General features: G+C 40.3%; 1 protein-coding gene across 1 annotated transcript in view; it reads left to right on the forward strand.

Moving 5' to 3' along the window:
• The window catches only part of LOC128657477 (inactive N-acetylated-alpha-linked acidic dipeptidase-like protein 2), a 1,132,059-nt gene that overhangs the window by 1,055,420 nt on the left and 62,470 nt on the right, over positions 1 to 14,169 (forward strand). The window lies entirely within an intron of this gene.

Below are 14,169 nucleotides of genomic sequence, written 5' to 3' on the forward strand. Positions count from 1 at the left end.
CCACCAATATCATTTAAACAATCTTCTGTACTATAACCAAACTAATATTGACAAGTCACAAATCATTATTAACCACCATAATATTAATAATATAATAATATTGTCTGTATCTTATCCTTTAAACTTGGGTAAATTCCCTTCAGTGAAACAACAATAAAGTTGCATTGATCGCTTTCTCCATAGATACTCACTGTATTAAGACTTTCATTGGTTCTTTCTTATAGTGTACAATGTTTTCATCAGCATGCTGTACAACAGATTTGTTAGAATATAGCTACTATTACTAATGTCACATTCACATAATTTAAATCACCTTCAGTAACCTCTGCATTTCTATTATCATTCCAATGTAGTGTCAGGTAGGTAAATGGAGACAAAATAAATATGTCATAATATTTGATTTACAAATCTAGTAAACTTTATTTAACCTGGGAACCTGGGGCACAATGGAATAAACTAATTTGCTTAAGGTCATAATGAGGTTGAATCACAGCTGAGCTTGGTATTTTGGATCACACTATGATGTGCAATGTAGCCCATTGAATTCATTCAGTGCCTGCTTTAACATGAATGACACTTATTTTTGCAGTGCAGTGCAATATTCAAGTAATCAACACATAACTTGTATTAAAATACATTTACACACACTTAATTCTTTAGCAGTAACCTAAGCTCATCCTATCAATACCTTAACTTCTATCTATCTATTGGGTACTTATAGAGTGCAAACTAATCACCGGTGAGGGTCTCAAGGTGCTATCTTGAATATTAGGATACAAGATTTTTAGAGTGAATGGGTATAATTGTCTTTGTAAGAATCATACATGTTAGGATGAAGGGCCAAAATAAATAAAGCATAACATTGAGCTGGTATTAATCATCAGTTATACATAGGGTTACCAACCCTCCCTTGTTTCCAGGTATCTCAATTATATGTCCAAATAATTATAGTGTTCCAGACTCCTTATTTTTTTTTTTAAATACTTTATTTATTCATTCCAGTGCAACTTTCAGTGACAAATCAACCATAAACATTGATCACAAGAAAACAATAGTTACACAAACTTTCAGCATAACAGTATATCCATAATTTTCATCACTTCGGTCACACTGGGTTTTTTTTTTCTTTTATTCTCTCCTTTCTCCCTCACCTCTTGCCTCTCCCTCACTACCAACCAGACCCTAAATTGTGGGGTAAACTGTGTGGCTCACTAAGCTCCTTCCTCTCCAATCCTCTCTCTCTGCTGCGGAGATATTTGTACTAGAAGTTCCATAATGTTAAAACTTTCTTCATTTTACCTTCCCCTCTCTCCTGTCCCTTAGTCTGTGTTCTTTCATTGTTCTCTCAGAATATTGCAAGTCGTCTCTCCTCCAGGCACCGCCCCCAGAGCTCTCCCGTCTCCCTTCTCTAAGGGCTATCCTTAGCCTCTCTTAGCTGATTTGATACTATGTGAAAATGTTCCATTGTCCTCTCAATTGTGCATTTAATATGTATTCCGTATCCTTAAAAGGATAAATGACCTGTTTCTGATGGTGGATATCTAGTGTGTTAATGAGTGGTTCCCATTTGGTCATGAACTTCTTTGTTCTCCTTGTGATGTCTCCCTGAGTGTCTATTTGTTCACATATCATCTGTTTTCTCAATCCTTCCTTGAGTTGGGTTATGTGAGGTGGTGTCTGTGCCAGCCATTGTTGGAGAATCAGTTTCCTGGCGTGTAAGATTACATTGTGTATGTAGTTGCTGTGCTTTTGGATCTTGTCTTGTGTATGTAAGAGTATCACCATTTCAGGTGTCAAGCTAACCTTTTCCCCGGTACTCCACTCCAGCCATCTCCGTGTCATCCCCCAAAATTTTGCCAATCTTGGGCATTGACACATCATGTGTAAAATGTTTGGGTTGGCATTCGAGCACTTTGGACATAGGCCTGATGTGTCATGCTTCCATTTATGGAATAGTTTAGGTGTGATGTATGCATTGTGGAGCACTTTAATATGAGATTCCCTTATTTCGTTTGATAGTGTGGCCTCTCTCACCTTTGTGAAACTCTGCCCAATACAAGTATCAGTGAGTTCCTTTCCCATTAGCGTAGTCCAAGTGTTCTGTAGGTGGGTCAAATTTGCGTTGTTTGCTTTTTTTTGCAGGACTACATATGTGTGAGAAATGGATGTCAGCCCCCCCTGTGTTAGTGTCAATAGTTTGTAAACGTTGCAATCCTTGTCTGGCATCTTTCCAGATCTCAACAGATTCTGCACATAGTGTCTCGCTTGGAGATAAGCAAAGTGATGGGTATTGGGTAAGCCATACTCTCTTTGTAGTTCTCCAAACGGTTTGATTGTCACTCCGTCCACAGAAAGGATGTGTTTAAGGGATGTCACCCCCCGGTCTCCCCATAGTTTGAATAGTTTCATGGTGAACCCAGCTGGGAAGTCTGGATTACCCCCCAGCGGTAAGAATACTGTGTGGTGCGGTGAGATCCCAAGGGATCCGCACACCCTTCTCCAGGCCCCTATAGGGCCACTGAACAGTGGTTCCTTCCCCAGTATGGCATCTACTTGCGTTCGAGTCATGTGCGGTAGCATTTTGAGCGACCATGGTTTAATATATTCTTCCTCTAGCTTGCTATTAGTGAAACGCCCCCCATCTGTCAGCCAATCCATAACATATTTGGTAACTGCCGCCCAATTATAGTGTTCTATGTTTGGTAGCCCCAAGCCCCCAACCTCCGGCCTGCATGTCATCTTTTGATAATTTATTCTATGTTTTTTCCCCCTCCAGATAAAATGTAATATTCCTTTATTCAATGTCCTGAGATCTTGTTTGTGCAATAGTTCTGGGAGCATCTGCAGGGTATATAGCAACTTGGGGAATAGGATCATTTTGATCAGCCCTACCCTTCCTGACATGGAGACTGGCAGCGGATGCCAGGTCTCTAGCATTCGCTTCAGGGCCTTCAATAACGGTTTGTGATTTAATCCATACCATTGGCTTGGATCCCTGGACAGTGTGATACCCAAATATTTAAAAGTGTGAGTGATTACTTTAAAATTATCTTCTAGGGGTGTATCCGGAAGCCTGTTTAATAGCCAGAGCAATTCCGATTTTTCTTTGTTTATCTTATAGCCAGAGATCTCTCCGAATTCAGAAATAATTTTGGTTATGGTGGGGATGTTTCGCCTAGGATCTCTGACATAAAGCACCATGTCATCGGCAAATAATGATAGATGGTTAGCCTCCCCTCCTATCTCCAGTCCCGCCGCCTCCCCTCTCAACTTAATGGCTAATGGCTCCAGTGCTAGGTCGAATAGAAGCGGGGACAGAGGGCATCCCTGCCTCGTGCCTCTCTTAAGAGTGAATGTCTTGGAAGGTGTCCCATTAACAAGGCTGGCCGCTTGGGGATTACTATAAATGGTTTTAATGGCTGTCATGAAGGGTCCCTGTATCCCAAATCTCCCCATAGTGGTAAATAGGTGATCCCACAGTATCTTATCAAATGCCTTCTTGGCGTCTACTAGTATCAAGCAGGCCTCTTCCTTACCAGAGATTTTTTTGTCTCTTCCCTGTTTCCAATAGTGTGTAAGCATTAGCTGTAATTTCCTCATATTTTTAACTGCTGATCTACCCTTTACAAACCCTGTTTGGTCTTCATGTACTAGCTGAGGAAGTAGTTCTGCTAATCTATTTGCAAGTAGTTTGGTAAATATTTTATAGTCCGAGTTGAGGAGGGATATCGGCCTATAGGACTGGGCCAAGAGAGGGTCTCTATCTGGTTTCAGGAGCACTGTGATGTTGGCCTCAGTGAATCTGTTTGACAAATCTGCTTTCCCTTCTAGAATGGCATTGAATAGCAGTGTTAGTGTTTCCACCGCCTCTGTTTTGATCATTTTGTAAAATTCTCCGGGTAGACCATCAGGTCCCGGAGCTTTCTCTAGTGGGAGTGAGTCAATTACCTTACTTATCTCCGAGGGTTGAATGCAAGCATTCAATCCTTGCAGTTTGTCTTCGTCTACCTTTGGGAGTGTCAGAGTTTCCCAGAACTTTGCTTTATTGTCTAGGCTTATCTCTTGGGATTCATATAATTTCGAGTAAAAATCTTGGAATGTTTTTTGTATATCTGTGTCTGTTGTGAGTATGCCGTCTTTACCTTGAATCGCTGTTATTGTGTTTGACTTTCTATCTAGCTTAGTGATTCGAGCTAGCAGTTTCCCTGTGCGGTTCCCATAGCGATAATATTTTGCCTGGGACCGGTTCTGGGCTGAAATCGAGGTCTGTATGAGATATGAATCTCTTAGTCCTTTAACCTCCCTGTACCTGAGCCTGTTTTGTTCTGTGGGGTTCCTCAGGTACCGATTCCTAGTGTTTAATATCTGACTTAACAGTAGGCCCCCTCGCAATCTACGCTGTTTCTGCACCTTAGCTGACTATGCCGTGACCACCCCTCTTAGCACCGCCTTCGTCGATTCCCAAAATAAGGATATTTCCTTGATGTGTTGTTCATTTAGTTCTTTATACACTAACCATTCCCCCAGTAGGTGTTTGTGTAGGTTTAAGTCATGGTAAAGATGTGAAGGGAATTTCCCTCTACACGTCTGTGAGGGATGTCTGTGTCTATGAGGAGCGAGACCGGTGCATGGTCTGAGATAGTTATTGGGTCTATCTTGACATCCGTGATGCGTGAGCATAGGGAGTTAGTGACCAAAAAATAGTCTATACGGGATAGTGTCGTTTTAGCTGGGTGCAAACACGTGTAGTCCCTGGCTTCTGGGTTCCTGTTCCTCCAGATGTCCACCAAAGCCAATGAGGTCTTAAAGTGGTTGAGCATGCGTGTTTCCCTTTTAGAGCCCTGCCACTGTACCTTTTGTCTTGTGGGGTATTGTGGGTTACCGAACCTATCTGCTGGAGTGTGTGGAGCAATATTTTAGTCCCCTCCTATCACCATGGGAAGGTCTGAGAATTGTAATTGTTTAGTCTGGAGTCCATGTAAGAATGATTTCTTCTCTGTGTGTGGTCCATATACTCCACACAATACCATATGTACACTGCCTAGTTTGATTTTAACTATGAGGTACCTCCCCTCTGTATCCGCTACTGTTTGCAAAATGGAGTAGTCTAGGCCTTTACGAATAAGTATCGCCACTCCCCTTGCTCTCTTCCCCTCATACGGGGTGTACAGGACCTCCCCTACCCATCCCTGTTTTAGTTTCTGGTGCTCTTTTTGTGAGAGATGGGTCTCCTCTAGAATCGCTATGTCTGATCTTTTAATGTTCAAGTGCCTTAAAATAGCCTTCCTTTTTATCGGAGATGTGATCCCCCCCACGTTCCATGTAATGAGCTTCATGTTATCTTAACCTGTGGACGTGACTTGTGTGGATTCTGTGAGTGTGAACCAATGCCTGCCGTGTGTGTGTCGTGAAAGGGGTACCTTACAGTGTTTGTTCGGCTGTCCTATAGTCTTTGGCGTTATGCTTTTGCTGATCTTCTGCCCTTGTCCCCTGGGGCGGCTTCCGGAAGGAGAGACGGCTCTAAAGTAGTTGATGCACAGAACAGACAAGACACAAGTTTATATTATGCAGTATTGGAGTGATTTAAGCAGGTAGGCTAGCTTCCCTAGGTCTCGGTTTTTACCTGTAATCTAGTCTCTTCACTAGGAGCTGTACCCTATAGCGTGAAATCACAGCTATCGGTGCACAGCCCTCTCTCTACTCTATCTGGGAAAATTTGCGATTATTGGCTGTTTGTCTGGAGCTCCCTCTGCCTTTTATCTTGTAACAACGGCTAATCAGAGTACAATACAAAATGCATACATATACATACAAATCAATACCAACAATTTCGAATTATGATTTAGAATTTATATAACTTATGAACTGTAAACTTCAGATTATAGATTATCTCCTTTTTCAGGCGCTTAACTAAGGAGTGCAAGTATAACTTTTTATTTGTGCAATCCCCCCCCCTCACTTTATAAGGATACATATGTCCATGGTTATGTCCATAAACTTTCAGTGTCCCAAGTATGGCTTATATTCTCAGGCCCAGGCCTTGATTTTAGGTCAGGATACAGCGTCCTCATCAGCTGCAGCCTGCCGCCTTCCTCTTTCTCTCTGGAGATAAAGCTTGAGCTGAGTTGGAGACTCAAAAAACATCTGACCTTTTTCTGTGTGCAGTCTCAGCCTCGCTGGGAACAGCAAGGCAGCTGTTCTGCCCTGTTCACTGAGCTGTTTGCAGTATGGTGAGAACTCTCTCCTTTTAGCTGCCACTGTCGCTGAATAGTCTTGAAACAGCAAGATTCTCTTTCCTTCGTATTCCAATGCGGCAGTCTTCCTGTATGCTTGTAGGATTAAGATCTTATCCTTGAAGTTGAGATATTTCACCATAACTTGGCGTGGTTGTGGATTGTTATTATCTCCTTGTCTTCTTTGGTCTCCCACTCTGTGGGCTCTTTCTACCGTGCATGGCAGGGATTCCTATGGGATGTTCAATAAGCTTGGTAAGATTGTCTCAGCAAACTCAACTAATTGCGATCCAGGCACTGACTCCGGAACTCTCACCATCCTGAGGTTGTTTCTTCGCGACCTATTTTCGAGGTCATCGATTTTGGCCCACAACCTTTCATTTTGCTGCTGTAGCGAGTGTACATGGGATTCGGTTTCTCTATGGCGTGTTTCCCCTTCTGCCACTTTCTGCTCAACGCTTGTCAATCTACCATTGAAGGATTTAACTTCCTCTGTAAGGGAGTCCATACCCGTTTGCAACAGATCAATCTTTGGCAGGAACAATGCTGAAATCTGTGTTACTATCGGGTGTGTATCTTGGGAGCTCATAGGGAGTATGTCTTCTGCAGGCCCTAGGGCCTGTTGTGCCTCTACCTGGTTTTTCTTCTTGTCTGCTTGTTTTTGCCTGCCTGCCATGGCGTCTGTTTTTTTAACGTAGGAGTGGTAGTATTTTTGCATGCAGGTCTTGTGGATTGCAGTAGCTATCTCTGGCTGTGCTTGTTTGCTGTAAAAGTTCTCTCTCTCCAATGAGTATCGGCTATGAAAAAGGGGTAGCTGGGCCCCTGTCTGTTAAGAGTTATATGGAGGATGAATAGCGGTGGGTGAGTCGGGGGTTGGAGATGCTTGTGATCTAGCCCTTCATTTATGTAGTAAACTTCAGCTTATCTCAGAACTGTAAGTAGTCCATATGGAGGGGAGGATCTCTCCCTTTCTTTTGTAAATGCTTTGTCCTGGGGCTATTACAGTATTCTCCCTAATAACAACTTGAGAGATCGTGCTAGATATACATGTGATCCACAGTTATCCCCTGTCTTGGGCACCACTTTGACTTGTTCAGCTGTGAAGAAGGTTTTTCCTGTGTCAGGGTGTTATGTCCCCAGCCTGCTCTTTCTTGTATTCTCTGTGTAGCGTGAGGATTGCTGGTTTTGAGTTCAGAACCCTGTGTTCTATATATCGTCAGCACCCCCTCTCTCTATGTGGCCCGTGAGGTGGATTGTTTCTCTGCGTGTGTTGCGTGTCACTTTCTCATGCAGGGCAATATGGCGGTTTCCCGCCCTAGAATATCTCACCCTCCTTTTCTCCAGGCTGCTGCTTTTCCTTGGGTCTTCCCTTCTTCTCTGTCAGGCTCGCTGAGTCGTTGTGTTGCGTTTTGTTTTAATGGCGGCCACCTCTGCTGACACCGCCGTCTCTCCTCTCTTCCCACTTCTTTCACTGCTTTCCCGGTGGGGGAGCCAGATGACAGGGTCCTCGCCTTCTGGGCTCCAGGCAGACCTTTTATCGCTGCCAAGGATGTCTGGTACTTTATCGGGCTAGATTTAATCTGTTTTCGGCCGTGAACGGACCCGGAGCTCTTTCCCTTGCGTCCGTTCACTTCGCCCGCCCACCGGAAGTCCCTCGCCAGACTCCTTATTTATCTGCTTTTAGAACAGTTTTTCTCTTATTTTAACAAGTACAATCTTCCCTTCAAACATTTAATATTGTACTCTTAGTTAAAAATGTTGATGTATCTCACAATTTAATGTTTTTACTCCAATTATGCCTTAAATAGAGTTTGCAGAAAGTTGTTGAATGTATGAAGCTAGACTGTGTGAATTAAAGTGCTGTATAATTTATAGGTGAAGTTTGTTGATTTCTGAGTTTCCATAATTTTCTTCAAAAGAATTTGGCAACTCTATTTAGAAAAATCATTTTTAACAAGTGTTTACTCTCCTTACATGAGAATGCAAAATGTCTGAGCCGAGGTTGAAACTAAATGACTGGAATAATAACAAGAACAAATAATATAGACTTTGAATATATGAGACTAAAGAGGTCATTCTAGTGTTAATGAGTTTACTGAGTTCAGAAGTACAATATCTTTGAAAAAATAGAAAACTCACCATATTACAAGTCATTACATGATTAAAGTCATTACAGTATTAAAAAGCTAATTAAATAATTACTGCATGCTCCATTTATGGAGTCATTAATAAGTAGAATTCCACAGACGGGAAAAACTATGCCACAACACTTGTCCTCTGAGTAGCCTAATCTAGACCAAATGTTTTATAAAAGAAAGAAAGAAAGAAAGAAAGAAAGAAAGAAAGAAAGAAAGAAAGAAAGAAAGAAAGAAAGAAAGAAAGAAAGAAAGAAAGAAAGAAAGAAAGAAAGAAAGAAAGAAAGAAAGAAAGAAAGACAAAAATGTTTTTTTTATCGCAGGTTGAATATGAAGTTCAGCATTCTCATGATATGGTGGCAGTTGCATATATAATTGTTAACTTTTGTTTTCTTCTTGCACTCAGTGTTTGTCAGAATCTCCAAAGATACTTATTTGCTTTATTGTGTTTAGTTGAAATGATAATATTTCTGGGTGCTATTTATTAATTTGCACTGGCCCCTATTTTCTGGAACTCAACACAACTCTCCCCTAGTTTTTAAACTTTCAAGCACTCCTAAAACTCTATTGTTCATGAAAGATTATAATATACACTAACATTTTCCTATCTTAGTTCTTCTCTTCCTTTTAGCTATACCCTGAACCCCCTTAGCATGTAAGTCTTCAAGCCTAGCTGCTTTGTAGATCACCTTCATGAGAGATGATTTACAATAGTGAAACTCTTGGCAGGGTCCTCTATCCCTTTATCTCCTATAACTCTCACCTTGCATATTTTGAAGTATATCTTTAGCGCTGCAGAATCTGCTGGTGCTCTACAAATAACTGATAATAATACTAAACTCTTTTTTAAAGTATTGTAAAAAAGATGGATATTTCACAGATGCAAAAGCAATTTTTTAACTGTAAACTTTAGCATCATGTAAGTCTTTAATTTGTACCGTCCTGTGCCTTCCCTGTCATACACATACGACAAGTAGTGCTTACTGCTGTTTGTGTCCAGTTTTTCTGTCTTTATATAAGTAAACTAATTGATGTTGTTTGCCATAGAGGATGTGAGTATGGTATTCTTTTGATTCCTGTGATGTTCACAACTTCAATGGTGCAGAATATAAAAATTAATTGGGATACAGATTGTGACGCAATTAAACTAGTTGAAGAAACATTCATTTTGAAAACACTGTAAGGAGCATAAGGCCAAGCTCACTAATGATGCTGGTAACCCAAATAAGAGGTTATTTTCTATGGGGATGACAGATTGGTAACTTTTAATTATGATTCATGTGTGTAGATTGACATGAGATGAAACCTAAACAGATGGTAGATAGTTTAATAAATGGGGGCCTGCATCTTGTGTACAGGAGGCTTAAAGGGACAGTCTAGTCAAAATGAAACTTTAATGATTCAGATAGGGAATGCAATTTAATCAACTCTCCAATTTACTTTTATCGTCAAATTTGATTTGTTCTCTTGGTATTCTTTGTTTAAAGCTAAACCTAGGTAGGTACATATGATAATCTCTTACCCCCTGAAGACCGCGTCTTATCTCAGTTCATTTTGACAGTTTTTCCCAGCTAGGCAGCACTAGTTTGTGTGTGCCATATAGATAACGCTGTGCTCACTCCTGTGGAGTTATTTAGGAGTCAGCACTAATTAGCTAAAATACAAGTCTGTCAAAAGAACTGAAATAAGGGAGCAGTCTGCTCACAGTGGTAATCACAGAGGTAAAAAATATATTACTATAACCGTGTTGGTTATGCAAAACTGAGGAATGGTTGATAAAGGCATTATCTATCTTTTTAAACAATAACAATGCTGGAGTAGACTGGTTCTTTAAATTAAAGAGTCGGAAAACACCTTGTACATGCAAAATAAAATGGTTATTTATACATAGTACAACAATTGTTAGTTATTTATTTTTCTCACATTTACTATAATTTTAGTCTGAAAAAGGTGGATTTTTTAGTTCTTAGAAAATGAAAGGCTTTACAAGCCAAACCCTGTCATATATATGTTGCTAACTGGCTTCAGAAGAAATGATAAGAAATGTAAAAAAAAGCATGTTTTCCTAAAATAATGACCAGGGTTAGTTTTCTCTTCCCAAGACGCCAATCTGGATTGTCTCTTCCAAATTAGGAAATGGTGGCTTAAATTTGGATATTGAAAAACAATTGCAATAATTTTCACACTCTATTAATTTGTTAATTTAATGTAATTGTGAGGTGTTTACTGTCCCTTTAAGACATACAAGGAAAATGTTAAAGTATTTGCAAAAATAGTAATTTAAGAAACTATTACTACTAATACATTTTTCAGAATTTAAGAAAAAAAAATCTTCAAGGGTAATCCAACCTATTTCATAGTAAATAGTAAAGTCGATGTGATGTTTATGGAAATTAAGAAGCTGCTGAAATAATTATATTGAAATGTTGCATGGTACAACAAATACTAATACTATTTAAAACCCAGTACTCTATTTTAATACAAGGGTTAATCTCACAATATCTAGCCCTCTTATTGTCATAGTGCTCCGGGATACTGAGATTTACTTTTATAAACTTAAAGTGATGGTAAACTTTTCAGTTTTTAAAGCCAGATCCAGTATGTTGGTGATATTTTAGATGGAGTTTAATTCATCCATTGTAATGCTGCTGAGCTATAACTTACTTTTTAATATAGATATGAAATTCAAATACCCCACGCTCTTCCACCCACAATGTTACTGTGAGCTACCGGTCTGAGTCTGAATTGTTCTCCAATCAGCGCTCTAGCTACAACAAAAGTGCCATAAAGGGAGAGCGCTGATTGGACAACAATTCAAACCGTTAGCTCACAGAAAAATTGACTTTTGAAGAAGGCAGCGAAGCGCAGGATATTTGATTTTCATATCTATATTAAAGGACCACTGTAAGCTCAATTTAACTTACCGTTTTACATTTCTACAATCTGTTATAAGCATATTTTCAATAGGATGTCATTATTATTTTTTTACCTAATCGCTGCAATCTTCTTAATTGAATATAAATTTTTCCGAACCCACTCTGTGGGTATCTGCTGCTCCTATCCAATCCTGTGTGGCAACCGCAGTTTGAATATGGCGTCAAAATTTCTCACTGCGCATGCGCAAGACTGTGCAACGTCATCGACAACGTCACCCTCTTCCAGACCAGCTCCAACACAGAAGACCCGCTCTATCGATTTGTAGATCACCAGCTTAAAGCAGCAACTAACAGATTCAGTATGTAAACACTGATTTAGTTGGTGATGCTTCAATCCTGCATCGTAACCTGCAATAAATTTTAGGGTAAAAATAAGGACGGGAGGAATTATATTTTGGCGTTTCAGCGTAGAAAGTCTGGAGAACCGATAGCATCAATTTAGCTTTAAAATGCGCATGGGTTATTCCCATTTATCTGCTGGTAATTGTAGCGTCAGTAGTAGAAAATGCGCATGCGCTATTGGTGCCGGTTTTGTGCGCATGCAAATGAGGTACAATTTTGCTTATAATTATATCCATAAGCGGCGAATCAGATTGGCGAAAATAGTAGGCTGGATATCATGATGTTATCGGCAAAAAATGAAAATTAATTTTCACAGTAAATGATACTTCAATTTACAAGAGTTTGAGGTTGGTAAGTTTACTTTTAGGTTATTTAGAATATGTGTTTTGTTTATACAAAATCGGGCAACAGTTTGTAATCCTTTAAAAAGTAAGTTATAGCGCATCGTCATTACATCTGATTAATTAAACTCCATCTAAAATATCACTAACATCCTGGATCTGATTTTAAAAAAGGGAAAGTTTACCATTACTTTGATAAGTCAAAATTGAACGTACTATGGGGGCATTTAGAAGTTTTAGTAAAGGAGAACCTGATTTCTTATGTTATGCTGCCATTAAACCATTGCATGCCAGGAAACAAGTCATTAATAGCATCAGTAAAAAATAATTCTAATGCTGTTTTTATTTTCATGGGCGTTCATGACATGGCTTTTTCACCTCATAGACCTTAAAACCAAAAAAATATATACTTGCTTTAAAAAGTCCCATTCTGACCACAACCTTTATTACCATGCCAAACATCATAGAAAACATAAATTATGCTTACCTGATAATTTTCTTTTCTTCTGATGGAAAGAGTCCACAGTTGCACTCATTACTTTTGGAAATAAGAACCTGGCCACCAGGAGGAGGCAAAGACACCCCAGCCAAAGGCTTAAATACTCCTCCCACTCCCCTCATCCCCCAGTGATTCTGTCAAGGAACAAGGAACAGTAGAAGAAATAACAGGGTGAAAGGTGCCAGAAGAATAAGTAAGGATGCCCCACATAAAAATTATGGGTGGGGAGCTGTGGACTCTTTCCATCAGAAGATTGGAAATGATGAAGTAAGCATAATTTATGTTTTTCTTCATAAATGGAAAGAGTCCACAGCTGCATTCATTACTTTTGGGAAAACAATACCCAAGCTATAGAGGACACTGAATGCCAAGAGGGGAGGGTACAGTAGGCGGCCCATACTGAGGGCACCAAGCCTGAAACCACTACCCACAAAAAACCCCAGCTTTGCCCGAAGCTGAGAAACTTTGAAAGGAAAAGCCCCGATGACACAGACCCAAAGGTAGTCCAGAGCCAAGCCATAGACCGCAAAAACTGACTCAACTGAGCCAACAGGCCTCCAAGAGACACCATTGCCCAACAGTCTGTTCCTCCTCACACACCCCTCACTAAAGAAGGGAACACCAGCCTAAACTTCCAAAGGGGGGCAGGAGAAATGAAGGAAAAAGATTGAAAGGTCACAATCCAGAAAGAGAACCCCCCCTGAGCGAGCCCAGCTCACAAAGGCCCAAATGGGTCCCGACAAACACGGCAAGACTACACCTAGACCAAAGAAACTAGAGGTGTAGGACCGGGCATAGAAACAGAGAAAACGTTCTCCCAAACGTCATGCAAAATCACCAAGGACAAAAGAGGATGGCGTCCTCACAGAGTCCTGAACTTGGAACATAGAAGTATTCTGCTACAAAAAACTTATAACAGACCAAGACGTAAAACCTTAAGTCCAGAACACACTCCCATCCTCAAGATGACACAGAGAATACTTGCTGAGAGCAAAAGCCAACTCCTAGACAGATGTCACCCTCTATGCATTCCCAATCGCAAGACCTACCAACAGTTCATCCAAAAAAGGGGGATCATAACCTCCACAAGGTCCCCCAAGAAGAGAAGTGACACCCCGAACCCGAGGTGGAGCAATTTTAGACCCTCTGCTTGTAAGCTTAGGTAGCCAGCTAGCTACTATGCAGATGTGGCTAATCCCCTTTAAGGGACACAATACTCTGCTCATTTTATCAACCTCGAAAGGAAGAAAGGCTGCGTAGACCTCGCCAGGGAACAAACTAGCAACCCTCAGTCTGCTACAGTACAGAGTAGACACAGAATGCTGAATTAGCTGTCCAGCTAGCCCACCTGCACTCTGAAGATGACAACGGCTCTCAGAACCCACTCCCAACTGGGTGCAAACCCCAGCAATGGCAGGTCTGAAACAGGGAAACAGAAGCACCCAAAATCATGATGTTATCGGCAAAAAATGAAAATTAATTTTCACAGTAAATGATACTTCAATTTACAAGAGTTTGAGGTTGGTAAGTTTACTTTTAGGTTATTTAGAATATGTGTTTTGTTTATACAAAATCGGGCAACAGTTTGTAATCCTTTAAAAAGTAAGTTATAGCGCATCGTCATTACATCTGATTAATTAAACTCCATCTAAAATATCACTAACATCCTGGATCTGATTTTAA

The sequence above is a fragment of the Bombina bombina genome, chromosome 4 (genome assembly GCF_027579735.1).
Source record: "Bombina bombina isolate aBomBom1 chromosome 4, aBomBom1.pri, whole genome shotgun sequence".
In the NCBI taxonomy this organism is placed as follows: Eukaryota; Metazoa; Chordata; class Amphibia; order Anura; family Bombinatoridae; genus Bombina; species Bombina bombina.